We start from the raw sequence: 15,811 nt of genomic DNA, 5'->3' as shown, positions 1-15,811 counted from the left end.
AAGGTCCGAAGTTCAATCTCTGATACCAGAGGGAAAAAAAGGAACTACAGGAATCTTTGAATAGTATCCAATATCTTTTTGGGCCAGGGATTTAGCCAGTGGTTCTGCCTCCTGCCTCACAAGCACAAGAACTCAAGTTCAATCCCTGGTACCAAAAAAAAAAAAGAAAGAAAGAAAGAAAAAGAACATCACTCCTGGGGCCTGGAATTTAGCTCAGTGGTGCCACACCTGTCTTGCAAGCACAAGGTCCTAAATTCTATCTCTGATACCAAAAACAAAGAATGTCACTTCCTACAAGATTTGGAGATGCATGGTGCATGCCTGTAGTCCCAGCACTCTGGAAGGGTGAGGCAGGAATACAAGTCTAAGTCGCTCCTGGGAAAATTAGTGAGCTGCTGTCTCTAATTAAAGTAATAAATAAATAAATAAAAATAGCCTGGGGATGTAGGTTAGTGAAAATGCTCTGGACCTACTCCCTAATACCAAAAACAAAAACATAACAAAAAAGAATGTCACTCCATAATAATTATTTATATCTTTGCCCTAAACTCAGGACCTCTGACTTTCTCTGACTTTTTTAATACCAAACGCTACCTTATGTAATAGGTACACAGTTGTCTCTTGGTACCCTCTGGAGATTGTTTCCAGTACCTCCCACTATGGAAACCCACAATGCACAAGTCCCTTACATAAAATGGAGCAGTATCTGCACATAATCCACCCACATCCTCCCATATCCTTTAAATCATCTCTCGATTACTACAATAACTGATACAGTGTAAACGCTATGTAAATAGCTATTCTGACAAGGAAAAAGGGTATGTATATATTCAACACAAACAGTTTTCGCAGTATTTTCAATCCATGGTTGGTTGAATCTGCAGAGGCGGAAGCTGTGAGTGTGAAGGGCCGAATATCTTCCTTTTGTTTCAGTTCATGCCATTGTTGCATTCCAGTCCAGTTCTTGGTGACTTCAAATATCATATCTACCACCTTTTGTCATTAGTTTCTTTTATTTCTTAGGCTGTACATTTGTATGGAGATTCTGAGACCATAATTCCCATCCTCCTCTGAAACTGCTCTTTGCTATAAGTCCCCAGACACTTGCTGCACCTCTATTCTTCTCCTTGAGTCATACTTATTATCATCCAAAGCAATTATTTTCATGAATGTCTCTCCTGTCCCATCTGTATTAGTTTCCTAAGGTTGTTGTAACGAAGTTTCACAAACCTTGTAGCTCAAAATGACAGAAATGTATTGTCTCATATTTCTGGAGGCTAGAAGTATAAAATCAAGATGTCTGCAAACTATTCTTTCTGAGGCTCTGAGGGACAATCTGCCCCAAGTCTGTCTCTTGGCTTCTGCTCGGTGCTCCTTGGCATATAAATGGATCACTTGCATCTCTGACTTTGTCTTCACGTGGCATTCCCCTGTATTCACACACCTTCCTAGACAGACACCAGTCTTTGGATGGAGGGCTTTTTTTCTCAGGATACCAGGTCCTACAGTTCAGCCCCATCTTTGGAGCCAGCCTCACCCTTCCCGGACTTGCCTTTCAATTACAAGATCAAATTGTCTATGAGAAAAAGAAAAAGAAAGGAAGGAAGGAAGGGAGGGAGGGAGGGAGGGAAACCTGCATGTGTTTGCAAGTTCTACAGCTGTCTGGAAGCCCATTCCTGATGGTGCTATTCTTTCACATATGATTAGCAGGAGCTGCTAATAACATGCATGACTTAGTTGGTTTTCTGTTTTTATCACAGAATTCCACAGACTGGGTAATTTATAAAGAAAAGAAATTTGTGGTTCTGCAGACTCATAAGTCCAAGACCATGACATCAGCTTTTGGTGAGGCCTATACTGCTGTCATGGCAGGGAGGAAAAGCAGAAAGGCAAGCATGCACATGTAAAAGAGCTTGCTTTGATAACAAAGCCACTCACATGAGAACAAAGCCACTCTGTGAGAATGGCCGTAATCCATTCCTGACTGTGGTACCCTCATGACCTACACACCTCCCATTAGGACCCACCTGCTAATATCTCCACAGTGGGAATTGAGCCTCCCAAATGCGAATTTGGAGCCCTGCTTAGACTACTGATGATCAGCATGTACAACAGCAAACTGAGGGCGTGGGAGATGTGCCCTGATTGTGAGCGACACCATCCAACAGGCTTGCAATCCAGACAGAATGAAAAGGAAAGGAGGAAGAATTCAGGAATTCCAAGAACTCCATCCCTTGGACAGGTGTGTCTTTCACTACTGCCATCACCTGTGGACATCAGACCGCATTCTGTAGTCTTCGAGTGTTGACTCAGACCAGCAACTCTCCACAGAGTTTCTCGGCCTTCAGTCTTGAACTTCAGTCTAAGCCTTCGGTCTCCTTGATCCCTTTCATTCTGCAGCTTCCAGCTCCTGGGGCTGAGCAGCTACCAGATCCTCTCTCTGGCACTCAGAAGTCACTGTGGACTCCCCCCACTCTGACCTTGTAAACCCATCTGATAACCCCCCTTGCACTTATCTTGGCTCTGTTCCTCTAGAAAACCCTAACCAGTACAACTACATTATGTATTTTATATACAGCTGAAGACAATTCCTCTTCACTCAGGGCAAAAGAAAAGCCAAACTGCAGGTTGGACACACCTATGAGCCTTCAGCTGCAAGTGACCATTCCTGCCTCCTAAAGCCAATAGCAGTATTGTTAGCCAGCCTTTGGAAGCCTCCTTCTAGCTCCAAAGTGTAGTGAGGGGTTAAGTACAGAAGCCCATCATACTTGGTAATGGAGTCAAATCCAGCACTGACTCAGCCTGTGATCTGGAACTTGTGGCAAAACTTCTCTGGGTCTCCTGATACTTTCCCTGTAAAACTGGGATAAAAGACAAAGGCAATGATATACAAAAAGTGATCAGTTCTGTCCTTGGCACAAGGGCAATGAAAATTACAGACTGGGAGTTTGTGTTCACCCAAAATGTGTATATTGAAACCCTGACCCCATTGTGGTAGGATGAGGGTATGGGAGGTGATTGCACAGTGAAGGTACACCCCCTTGGATGGGATTAGTGCCTTAGAAAGGTCCTCCTTTAACCATTTCACCATATAAAATTAAAGGAAAAAGGTGCCCTCTATGATTCAGGAAACAGACACTCCTTGGGTATAAAATTTTCATCTTGGACTCACGAGCCTCCAGAGCTGTGAGAAATGTTTTCTATTGTTTATATGCCAGCCATGATGTTTCAGCAGCTTGATAGCCTGCAGCAGTGCATGATGAAGGCAGGGCGCGTACTGCTGACCTCCTGAGACAAGAAGGATCTCTTCTATGTTGACTGTCACCTCCACATGGAGATTAGAATAGTGTTCCTTGATGTAGCCATCCTACTGTGAGAGACCATCAAAGTCTTAAAGTCATCCTCTCCTTTGCTGTAAACACAAACCTGGAGGTTGTGTGTAACAACCCCTTTCCCTCAGCTTGATCCTTCTCACCTTCATGCTTTAGCTCTGGTGGTCTGGTTTTCTGACTTTACTTCCTTCTCCTTCTATTAAAATCCTGACATCTTTCGAGATCTGGCTGAAGTTTTACCTCCTTGATTAAACCCTCCACTGAGATTCACATGCTTTTTCCCTGCAATATTCTGGAGACTTGGAAACAAAGTCCAGATCTTCCCCAATTTGCTTGCTCTGTGTTGCTGAGCACAGAGGCTCACAGATCAAATATTTGTGGAATGCAGCAAAGAACACATAAAGCTGAAGCCTGGAGTAGAGATGGGAAAGTGCCAAGACATTGTCTACTTAGGAAATGGCTTTATGTTTGAAAAGCTGGCAAAATGTAAAACAGGAAACACTCTTACAACTTGGACTCCAAATCCACTTGTGTTCATAGGGATGGAATTCTACCAGCTCTTCCAAGAAACATACATCCTTCAGGCACCATGGGAGAGAAGCTCCCCAACCAGTGCTCAGAATCCTCAGCCTCTCCTAAGTGAGGACAAAGTGCACTGGCTCTGGAGAAAAACCACAGAATGAGCCACAGTGCCAGAGCCTCTGCAGAGCTGGAGATCTGAAGCTGAAACGACTTCAAATAGCAGCTCAGATGAAAGAAAACCTGAAGGAACTGTGTGTTGCCAGGAACACGTTGCACAAGACTACAAGTTCAGCATGTGCTGCCTACACACATACACTGAGGTACAGGGGCACAGCCATGACACAGGTGGAAAATGGACACCACACTCCAGAGCTTGACATGATTCAAAGGCAATGATGCTCATTTGATTACCTGGCGTACATTCAAATTTCAGCCCTCAGCCCCATCATTTAGGGGCTGTGTAACTTTGCAAAAGTTAGTTGAGCTTTCTGGGCCTCTTGCACAAAAATGAAATCATGTAAGTTTACATTAATTATTACCACATTCTGTACACTGTGCCAAATGTTTCCCATGCTGTATATAACAGGATTAAATAAGTTCATATATGTGAAGCCCTTAGTGCAGAACATGGCTACTGTGGTCTGCATGTTATTGTCCCCCTAAAATGCATATGTTGAAATTCTAGGCCCCCAGGTGACGATATTAGAAGTTAGGCCCTGTGGGAGATGATTAGATCATGTCTCAGATGGCATGGATGATACTAATGTCCTTGTACAGAGACCCCCCTCACCTCTTCTACCATTAGACGACACAGCACCGTCTACGAGCCAGATGGTGAGCCCTCTTCTAGATAATGAGTCTTCTAGCATCTTAATCTCAGTGTTCAGCCTCCAGAGCACTAAGAAATAAATTTCCCTATTTTATTAGTTGCCCACTTTCTAGCAGCTCAAACACACAAAGCCAGAAAACTGGTATTGAGTAGAGATGCTGCTGTGATAAAATACCTAAAAATGTGGGGGCACCTTTGGAACTGGGAATGGGAGACAGCTGGAAGAGTTTTGGGGTGCATGCTACAAAAAGCTGATGCTATGGACTGTTAGAGGTGATTCTTGGGAGGACCCAGAACAAAAAGGGAAAAGCAGTAGAGAACAATTCAGTCTTCTTAGAAAATATTCAAGTGGCCATGAACAGAATGTTTGCAGAAATATGAATGGTAATAGCCATTCGGATGAGTTTTCAGACAGAAATGATTATCTTGTTAGAGGAAATTGGAGAAGCCATCTTTTTTACAAAGTGACAAAGAACCTGGCTATACTGTATTAGTGCTTTGTGGAAAAGTAGAGCTTAAGAGTAATAATATAGAATTATACTGAAGAAATATCTAAACAAGGTGCTGAAGGTATAACTTGGCTTCTCTTAAAAGTTTATAGTAAAATACAAAAATAGACAAATGATATAGACAGAATTTTTATTCAAGAGAAACAAAGCCTGATTATGGTGGTATACATCTGTAATCCTAGCTACTGGGTAAGCTGAGACAGGAGAACCACGAGTTTAAGGCCAGCCTGGGCTACTTAATGAAACTTAAAATAAAATGTTTAGAAATATAAATCAGTGGAGAAGTACTTGCCCAGTAGGCACAAGGCCTTGGCTTAATCTTCAGGGAGGGAGAGAGGAAAGAGAGAGACAGACAGAGACACAGAAAGAGAGAAGGAGAACTTAAAAGATCAGCCTATATATGTCAAGATATTAAAAAAAAGATGGTATATTCAAAGTTAGGCCAAGATACTTTTTGACAAAAAAGAGGGGTATGGGTCATCCAAGACCTACTGTCCAAGACAGTGGAAGAGTAACCCAAGGGTGCTTCAGAGGTTTTCAGGGCTGTCGCTCCCTTCCTAAACACAGAATTCTAACTCCTGGAGGACAGAACAGCTTCAAAGAAAGCGACACAAGGTCCAGTAGGAGTTCAGCACTGGATTTGCCTCAAGGCTGTGTTCCCCACATCCAAGGGCAACATGTCTCAACCATCCCGAGTGTGGCTCCAATCAGCCCAGCTGCAGCACAGGCCACTGAAGCCATGCCTCTGGAAGGCACAGATGATAGAAGCTGGCAGAGTCGAAGAGGTGCCATCTTCACCAGTACTCAGAGTGCACGAGCCAAGGAGTGTGGCTACGCTCACTTGGGTTCAGAAGGATGGAGCAGCTCATCCTCAAGCACATAAGCTAGGCAGAGGGCTGCTGTGAAGGTAAGGCCACCACAGGGAGCCCCTAGTGGGCGCTGCTCAGCAGATCCATGAATCAGGGCTTCCCAAAGCCATGGAGCTAGAACAACCATCCCATTGGGTCTTGAGGGAAAGATTATTCTCAGTTCCAAAAGCTTTGGACTCACTGGGGCCTGTCACTTCCTTCTTCCCAATTTTTCTCTTTGGGAATGGGAGCGACCATCTTACGCCATTCTATCATTGTATTTTGGAAGCACACAACTTGCTTGATTTCACAGGCTCACACTAAAGGGAAATTTGTCTGAGTGACTCTATCCTGAGTCTCACCCATATCCAATATCTAAATATATATATGTATATATATATAGTTTATTTATATATACATATATACATAAATATATATATATGTAAATATATATACTTATATATATATGTCTAAATATATTTACATGGCACTTTGGATTGGATTTAGACTATAAAATTCAAAGTAGAACGAGTGAGGACTTTGGAGGCTATTGGGATGGAACTGAGTGTATTCTGCAGGTGAGAACAACATGAATTTTGGGGAATGCAGGACAGGATGCTATGACGTGAAATTAAAACTTCACATGTTGAAATCCTAGCCCCACAAAGTGATGGTATTAGCAGGTGGTGCCACTGAGTGCTAACGAAGTAACCTCATGAATGAGATGGGTGCCCTCACTAAAGAGGCCCTAGGGAGATCTTTCACATCTCCCATCATAGGATAACACAGTGAGATACTGTATTAATTACTTTCTTGTCGCTGGTACACAACACCTAACACCCTCAACTCTAAGGAGGAAAGGTTTATTCTGGCTCATGGTTTGTAGATATTTTAGTCTATAGTCATCTGGCTCCAAGGCAGAGTGGCATGGCAAAGGGGCATGGGAGAGGAGAAAGAGCTCATGGCATGGCAGTGAGAAGGAGAGAGAGATCAAGGGATGGGGGAGGGAGATATACTATTCTAGGCCACACGGCGTAGCCCAGCTCCTCAGACAAGTTACATTTAGCTATGAAGTATCAGCCCCCATGATCGAATCACCCCCGAAATCCCCACCTATGAGCTCATGAAGCTTTGGAAGGATATTCAGATATAAACCCTAACAGACACTGTCAGAGAATAAGCCTCACCAGCTCCAAATCAGTCAGCTCCTTGATCTTGGGCTTTCCAGCCTCCTGACTGAGAAATATGTTGTTTATAAGCAGCCCAATCTGTGTTTTTTGTTATAGGGGCCAGAAAAGACTTATATATTGATACAGAATAAATTAAAATAATAAATAGCTGTGGTGGTGATTGCTTTCCCTGTTAAGAAAAGCATTCCTATAGCCTACAGTTACCAACAAACTCAAGCGCTAGTTTTGTTCTTAACAAGCTGTGCAACCTTAGCTATACTTCTGAATCAGCTCAGCCTCTGTTGCTCTGATATTTTACTCGTGCATAACAATATCCACTTTGCAAGGTTGTTGGCAGACCCAGGTGGGATAATGGAGGTAAAAGGCTGTGAAGCTTATTGTGCTTATGAGATTTTTCTTATTTCTGCTGCCAAGATTGGGTCATATGCTGCCCCATTCCCATTTTAAGCAGCATGAGAGTGTTTAGGGGAACACAGCAAATATAACCAGCCTCTTCATGGGTAAATGCATAGTGGCAGGTCACTACTTCTTGTCCTTCGAACTCAGAGGACACAATAAGCCATCCCAGGAAAGTCATCTGGGAAGTAAGTGGGTCAAATGCATTTAGCCAACCTGTCTGTCACTTCCAGCCTCTGTCACACCTCTATGGATATAGGAAGGGCACCCAGGTTGATGGTGGTTCCAATAACAGTGAGCAACATGGTAGGTGCAAACTATGATGGAGCAAAGCTGGGGTAAGTAGACAAGGAAGTGGGGCTTTTAGAGACAGACAACAAATGTACCTTCCTGGTGCCTCTTTAAATGTCACCTCCCATGAATGTTTTCTTGACCACACTGTCAGAAACAGTACCCCCCCATCACTACTTTCTAACTGTGTCAGTTTCCCTTTCTAAAATGAAAGATAATAATTATACTTATCTTCTCAGATAATGGCAAGGATTAAATACCTAATACAGGTAAATATTTAAAACAGTGTGATGCATAGTATTTAATAGATGCTTTAATCAATATTATTACTATTATCTAATCACTATTTCATTTTAACATGTTTACTCTCTGGAGAGTATTATCTTGGTTATTTATTTATTTGCATATTTATTTTCTGTCTTCTCTACTAGATTGTAAGAGGTGCCTCAGTTACATCCCCGCTTAGTGTATCAACTATAACAAATATATCCATTGGCTGAATTAGTAAGTGATTTAGTGAGTGAATGACTTGATGTATAAAAAAGGAATAATCACGCTCACCAGATGCATTATCTCCCATATACCAAGAACACATGTGTAGGACACAGTCTCTTACCTGAATTTTAGGTATAAAGAAATAGTGACACTGAAAAACATACAGTAACTTGTCTATAGAGGAGTGGGGGTGAACTGGAGATTAATCATTTATCACATTCTGGCTCTATACCAACCATCGTGAAAGGACCAAAGATTTACCCAATCCTCCGGTCATCCATTTCACAAATATGTATTAAGTTCTCCGAGCCATACAGTGGGTTCCCTGCTCCCATCCACAAAGAGGAGCTACTTGTTCCTACATCAGCCTGCGTCTGCAAGCTTGATGTGACATGGGAAAGCCAAGCTCAAAGCAGACAAGGATGAAGAAGAGGCAAAGAGGCGACAGGGCCCTGGAGCAGGCCCTCACTATGGCTGGGTCCTTTCCTCCCGTGACATCTGATTTCCTCGTGGATGACTGACTGCATGATCAGATTAAATTGTTCCAGGACCAAGCTATCTGGGGCCAGTTTTGTCAGCCTGAAAGTACGGCTTGCAGCTTTGTTTGTTCCAATGGGGGTGCTGATAACCATCACCACAGTTGGGATTTGTCGTCCATGACTTCCCATTCATTTCCTAATCAGTCATCACATTTTGTTCAAGCTTAATGCTGACCTATCACATGTAACGCCACATTCCATGGCAGAAATCTACCGCTGCATTTACTGGGGGCAACCGGCCAGCTCTCTCCCTGGCTGTTGCAGCACGTGCTGGGAACTGAGATTTCAAGGACACCTCCTCTCCCCCACTTATCTAAGAGTTCCCGTCTGTACAAACATTGTTTCCCTTTTCCCACTCCTCCTTCCTTCCTTCCCTCCACATCACCAGGATTACATAACCTGAATTACTGTCCTAAGCAGCACAGTGTCTAGGCTATTGGGCTCCCAGCTCCTCCCTCTCTCCCTCTCCCTCTCTCTCTTCCAACAAGACCAGTCACATCATTCTAAACTTCCATATCATTAACCGTAAATTGAGGAGAATGGGCTTTATCATCCATCTTTTTTAAAATTATACTATCCCAAGTTTTCCAATGATTCCCAAATGATGGCATCAGAATTAAAAATTGTCTGAGGTGAAAGATACATTTAGAAATCCACTACAGTAGCCCCATTTTTCATAGTTTCGTGTCACTTTCATGCTGTTTGTCACACCTATATACCACTCTATTATTCATTCAACTATTATTCTTAAATTCACTTTTTAAAAATACATGTATTTAAATGGGATGCCTTGTCACTAACATAAACAGAAAATCTTAATCATGTGCTACAAATATAATCATAGGCAAAGGAAAATAAAATGAGCTAAGAACATTCTAGCTGGGGACTTGTGCCTGCCCAAGGGTTCCCACTGGGCTCTTGTTCTTTACTGTTGAAATGAAAGCAAAAGAGGTGCTGATGCCATGCTAGGAGACTGTCTCCTTGCACCATCAGAATGGAAAAGGGCCACACCTTCTCCTCAAACTCTGACATTATATAGTCAGACATTATATATACAGAGGCTGATGCCACCCAAGATCATCCATGACTTCATTTTAGTGAAATGCATGACTTTATTTTAGTGAAATGTCTTCAGCACTCTTTTTAGGTTCACTATTGCAATTAGTCCACCCAGTGTTCCAAACTGCCACCGTCTGCATCTTTGTCATCACCTTCCCCTGGGGTCACTGCAGGAGCATTGGGAAGAAAAGTGGAATGCTCAAAAACATACACTCCAAAGCACAAAATGCTCCAAAACAGCTTCTAAAAGGCTGCCTTCCCTGGCACTTCAAGTCCACAGCTCTAGGAATCCCTGACCTTGGGCTGGTCTATGCTACCATTTTTTCTAAAGGAATCACTGCCCACAGACAACAAACAACATCTCCCATTGAGCTTTTGGGGAGTTCCTCAGCGGCTTCCCTTTCTTCCTCCCCTCTCTTTGTAGTCACCAGGGGAGCATGGAGCTGGTGGGATGCCAGTGTGGGAGCAGCTACAGAGACTGCTGGAGGAAGGGGACGAGGGGCCACAATTCATTCAGGAGGGCATAAGGAGAAAATAGCAAAATGACTTCTCCTTGGGTCCAGCCTGGGTCTCAGTTTCCATTCTATTACTTTCCAGCAACATAAAGCTGGCCAAGCTACTCAGCCCCTCTGAGTTTTGCTCTCCTTCTTAGCAAAATGGCACTAAAGAACCTCAAGTCTACCATGCTTCTGAGAGGACAGAAGGAGTTATATCAGTCACAGACTGGTTGCATAGATAAACATTCACTCAACACCCAGTCTCTTCCCCTTTACCTTCTTATTGTTCACTTTGAAATCATTCGTGGAGGTCCAAAATCTACTCTTTTCATTTGTTTGTTCGGTTGTTTGTTTTGCTTTCCAAATCCTGAGTCTCATCTGCAAAATGGAAAAATGAGCTGTGAATTTCCATAATTTAACTTTTGTTTTCTATGACTTGATTATGGCAAGGGATGTATGGGAGCCGAGTGGAATGACAAGGAGGGGAAGAGAGAAGAGGCAAAGAAGGACTTTACACCAGCAAGCCCAATAATCAGCCCCTTTTGAATAATCATTAGCAGCCTGCTGGAAGCTCCGAGTCTCCTAAAGATTTCGGAGATGAGAGAGCAACAACATGAATCTAGCAAATGTGGTGCATTTTATGCATACATTTGAATTAAAGAACTCATGGTCCATTTTGCACACCAAACTGGGGAAGTGGGGGAAAGTGCAGAGATAAACAGAGAAACACCTCCCCCTGCTGCTTTGATAGTGAATAGCAGTAGAGAGACAAAAAAATTCTTTTCTGTGATCCAATAAAACACTAACCACCATCCTCCCCAAAAAATTGTTTGCAAACCATTCCTTATGCACAAGTATTTAAATTTTCCGGAATGCATTTTCTCACCCAAAGCAACTTTTGAAAATTGTAAGAATAACAGTACATTATTACAATGATTATGCCCTTCACTGGGCATTTTATTATTTTTTTGTGAACAGGAAATACATCGATGAAATTTTAAAATCAAAGTGATATAAACATCTGATTGGAAAAGTCTTATTTCTACCCTCCTGGCCCATATACCAATACTTTTATTAGGCTTTCACGTTTATACAAGCAAGTGTTCACTACGTAGTCTTCTTCTCTCCTCCCCCCTTACACAACAGTTAGTTACTAAATGCTGTTCTTGCTGTTGCTGTTGTCAGTTGACAACATATCTCAGAGATCCTTCCACTTTAGGGCAGAGTAAGTGTCTGTTCTTTCTTCACTAAGTACGTCACACGTGGAAAGAAAACATGTCCACTTGGACATGTAAATGTAAATTATTTAAAATATTGCAAAATGTGAATGATTTTAACATCCTAAGGTAGAAGTAACCTCCTCTGTCCACATTACCCCAGATAAGTGCTTCCCCTGTTTATCTTTACCCTTTCTCCTGCCTCCCCAACTTGGTATGCAAAATGGCCCGAGTGGAATGACCTTGTCCTCTGTCTATATTTTCCTCAGGTGTCCCTGCTGATTCAAACCTCCCTCCATGAAAATCTCTGTGTCCCAGAGCAGAACTGAGCTTTGATGTCACTGAACTTTAGAGGCTGCTGCTCAGAATTAAAACGGTTTAATGCCATCAAGATTTCTATTTAAAAGCCCAGGCTGAAAGGAGAAAAAGCCTTCTGCTTCATCTGAAACGTTCTTGTAAAGGGCAAAACAAATACCACTGACTTTGTGCTGATTGGATACCACTGCCACCAGCATCCCCTGAAAACGGCAGGCCTGCCAGCCCTTGATGGAAGCCAGGTCTGGTTTATTGTATTCGAGAGAGTTAGGAAACTGTCTTCCAATGCAGACAGTGAGCCAGCAAGACTGTCAAGGTCAAAGAAAAATCCAATTATCCATAGCAAACACCGACCGCACAATTAAATTACATCAGTCAGGAAAACATTTGATCTTCTGCATCTGATTTTTCTGGAAACTTCACCCTCGAATCAGTCTGAGCCATTCACCAGCATGCTGCTGATCGGTTTTCTTTCTGTCACCAAGCATCTTGCAGCCCTGTGTAGCCAGCTCGTCCTTGCACGCCAGCATCCCTCTGGCTATCCCAGAGGCTGCCTGCAGCTCCAGTGAGGGACTCCCACGCACACAGACACCTTAGAGCCTGTGTCTTTGCCTAGAGGCTCTTTCTTGCCTCAGCAGTATTTTACGCAGGATGATAGAAGTACACCGTTCAGACAGGAAGGGCAGGACAGAAAAACAGGGATTTAACTCCATACCCGAGCCACTCTCAAGCAGGGAGTCGGTGGGTAAATAGGCAGGCACCATGTTTGCCCCTTGATGGGGCAATACCACAGTGTGTAACTCCAAGACACAAAAGGACACCCATGCAGTCAAGCCCGAACTGCACACCACAGGGACGCCACGTTAGCACACTGCTTGTGGGAGTCCTCTCCTCTCTTCTCTCATGGTCTCCCTAGGATGTCTCCTAGGACACAGTAAGTTTAAAAGAAGTTTAGTACAAAGAATCGTTAGCTACGATAAAGAGTAACTAAAACACAAGGAAACTCTAGAAAATGCCCTGAGGCTGAGAAAGGGTACCCAGCAAAAGAAACTGGAGGATTCAGGCCTCTTGGGAAAATGTGGGCGGTTCAGCAGAAAAGCTAGCAAGTCAGCCTCAGCCCTGCAGGAGTAGGCCCGAGAGACCCTAACCGCCCGCTCGGCCTTGGTGAGTGCCGGGTCTGCAGCCGGCTGGAGAGGGTGCCCTTCTCACCGAGAGGGCCGCAGGGTGCTCCAGGGCCGCGACTCAACTTCCAACCTACCAGCCAAGAGCGTGTTACGCGGGAGCGTGCAGAGGGCGGCTGGACGGCAGGTGACCAGCAGCCAGGAGCCAGGGTCCGCAGGCGACCCTGGGGGCGCGCAGGCTGTGCTCAGAGGGGCTACACAGAGGTTACGCGAGGTCAAGGCCGCGCCGTCACAGACGCGCACTTTCCGGTCGGCCTTCGCCCTCTCACACCACTGACCTCACTGCACGTGGAAACCGCCGCGCTTTCCGGCGGCTGCAATGTCCTCCAGCGCCCTCTACTGCCCAAAATCATGCTGGCTTTAAGAGAGAAATACCTACTTCAGTCCTTTCGTCGCAGAGCCTGTACAAGGGTACCTTCGTTAGGAGCTGAGAGGGAAAAATTGATAGCGAATACACCTCCCAAACATAGCGCTTGCATTCAAGTACTTGTCTCAGGTTCGGCCTTTGAAGAACCCAAACCGAGACAATGTGTCAGACCGTATTTCAGTCTGGGCTCTCTGCAACCTGAGGGTAATTATAACAGTTAAACCTGCAAAAGGACTGAAGCCTAATAAAATCAACAAGTGCTTCTCTTGCGAGGGGGAAACTGCAAAGGGGAAAGTTCTCCGGGACTATGATGAGAGACTTTCTGTTGGCATTTAACTAAATGAGCCTTAAAGGGCAATAAGCACTGTGATAATGTCTACCACTTATCACACACAGAGAACTCCCTGTGTGTCTAGATTTCATAGCGATATTCTCTCTTAATCCTCTAAAGTAAGTGTTAGTTCTTATCTCAATTTTTTTGAAAATGATAAATACTCAGAAAGAGGAAGTGATTTGTCCAAGATCAGAGTCAAGGTTCGAACCCACATCTACTTGACTCCAAGCCCCAGGTCCAGTGAGGACAAAACCCTGATTCAGATTAAGGAGTCAGGAGGTCGTGGTTCTTGTCTGTATTTCACCTATAAATTTTGATCTGTTCCAGCAATTAATTTTTCCTTTCCCAAGGCAACGGGTCCCTCTTTTGTAAAATGGGTGCTGAGTTAAATCATGCATCTCCTAAGGGTAGTACTGACCCCAAGGGTATTTGGGAATGTGTGGATGGCTGTCTCTGTGGACAGAGGGTACTCACTGGGGCCAGGCAGAGCAGACGCTCTGTGACAATGATGCCCGGAACAGTCTCACCCGGTAAAGGTGTTTCAGGTCCCATATATCCCAGGGTATTCTTGTAGTTCAAAAAGGTGTCCTGAATCTAGATCTCCGGCTCTGTTTCCCAGTCTAAAAAAGCATCACTATATAAATTTGTTTTTATTTTTTGTTGTCATTGTTTGGGAGGGCATTGGTACAAGGGTTAGAGTGTAGGGCCTTGTGCATGCTGGATTTACACCACTGAGCTACTTCCCCACAGTTGTAATACAATGAGTTTTCCAAGTCAACTGAGGGAAGATGGCACCCTATGAGAAATTGTAGGGAAAGTTGATCGCCATTTGGAAAATCCTATCACTGACAATAATGAAACATGTATTATGAGTTAGCAGAGCATTGGGCCTCTCTCACTCTGCATTTATCATGTCAAATATCTGTAAACTTCATAGGGTCTTTAAGTCTAGCAGTGCCCCAGCATCTGTATCTTGAATTACTCATTATCTTTCTATACATTATTTCCTTTTCTTTTACCCTTATAGAATGGGTACAACATAATATTGACTTTAAAGAAAAACTACATCTGCAGGCAGGTCCTATGATCTGTGAACTTCATACACGATATTTTAGGAGAGATTATAAAATATTTGTTTTAAGAGAAGGAACACTGACCACAGGGAGAGAGGGCCTTACCTCTCTGGTCACTGAAATATGACAATCCCGATGCAAAAGCCAAGAACTGAAACATACATTCTGCAAATATTCAGTTGCCAATGAATGAATTATTAGTACTGAGTCTGAACCCAGCACTTCTGGGGCCTCTGGAGCCAGGCAGGGAATCAGAAGACCTGAGTCATTGACTTTGTGAAGCTTTCCCTAGAAAGGCAAAGGCTTATACTTTATTTCATTCCTGCTGGTATATGTTTAAATAATCCTAGACTGGGTGATTTAAAAACACTAGAAACTAACTGCTCAGTTCTGGAGATTTGTTGTTTGGTGAGAGTTTGTTCCTTGCAGATGGCATCTCTCTGTGTCTTTATAGGCAGAGGAGGCAAAGAGGTCCTTCCAACCTCTTTCCTGTGGGCATTGATTCCACTCACGAGGCCTTGTCTCAGTTACTTGCCTGTTCCTGAGAAACAATACCCAACACCCACAACCTATAGGAGAGTATTATTTTGGCTCATGGTGTTTAGAGGATTCCATCCATTCAGCTGGCTCCAAGACAGGAAGGGCCTGATAGAAGGGTCTGGCACAGGAAAACATGCTGCCTCCCACCTGGAGGCAGCCAGCAAGCAGGAAGGGGAAGGAGGAGCCGGGAGGGGAGGGAGATGTTCTCTTCCAAGTGATGTGCCCATTGACTGCCTCTTCTTGTCACACCCCAACTCCTAATAAGATATTCCACTCC

The 15,811-nt window shown here is 43.7% G+C and overlaps 1 long non-coding RNA gene across 1 annotated transcript in view; it reads right to left on the bottom strand.

The window, feature by feature from the left end:
• LOC104874666 overlaps positions 1-13,477 on the bottom strand; it is an 80,984-nt gene extending 67,507 nt beyond the window's left edge. Inside the window, exons 1-2 of the long non-coding RNA XR_783828.1 lie at positions 13,249-13,477; positions 10,784-10,885 (exon numbers count right to left, since the gene is read on the bottom strand). This is a non-coding gene — a long non-coding RNA (uncharacterized LOC104874666). The remainder of the gene's footprint in view (positions 1-10,783; positions 10,886-13,248) is intronic.
• Between the last annotated feature and the right edge of the window lie 2,334 nt (positions 13,478-15,811).

The sequence above is a fragment of the Fukomys damarensis genome, unplaced genomic scaffold (genome assembly GCF_012274545.1).
Source record: "Fukomys damarensis isolate Sample0158 unplaced genomic scaffold, DMR_v1.0_HiC HiC_scaffold_35, whole genome shotgun sequence".
NCBI lineage: Eukaryota > Metazoa > Chordata > Mammalia > Rodentia > Bathyergidae > Fukomys > Fukomys damarensis.
This window is presented reverse-complemented; position numbering and strand designations above follow the sequence as displayed.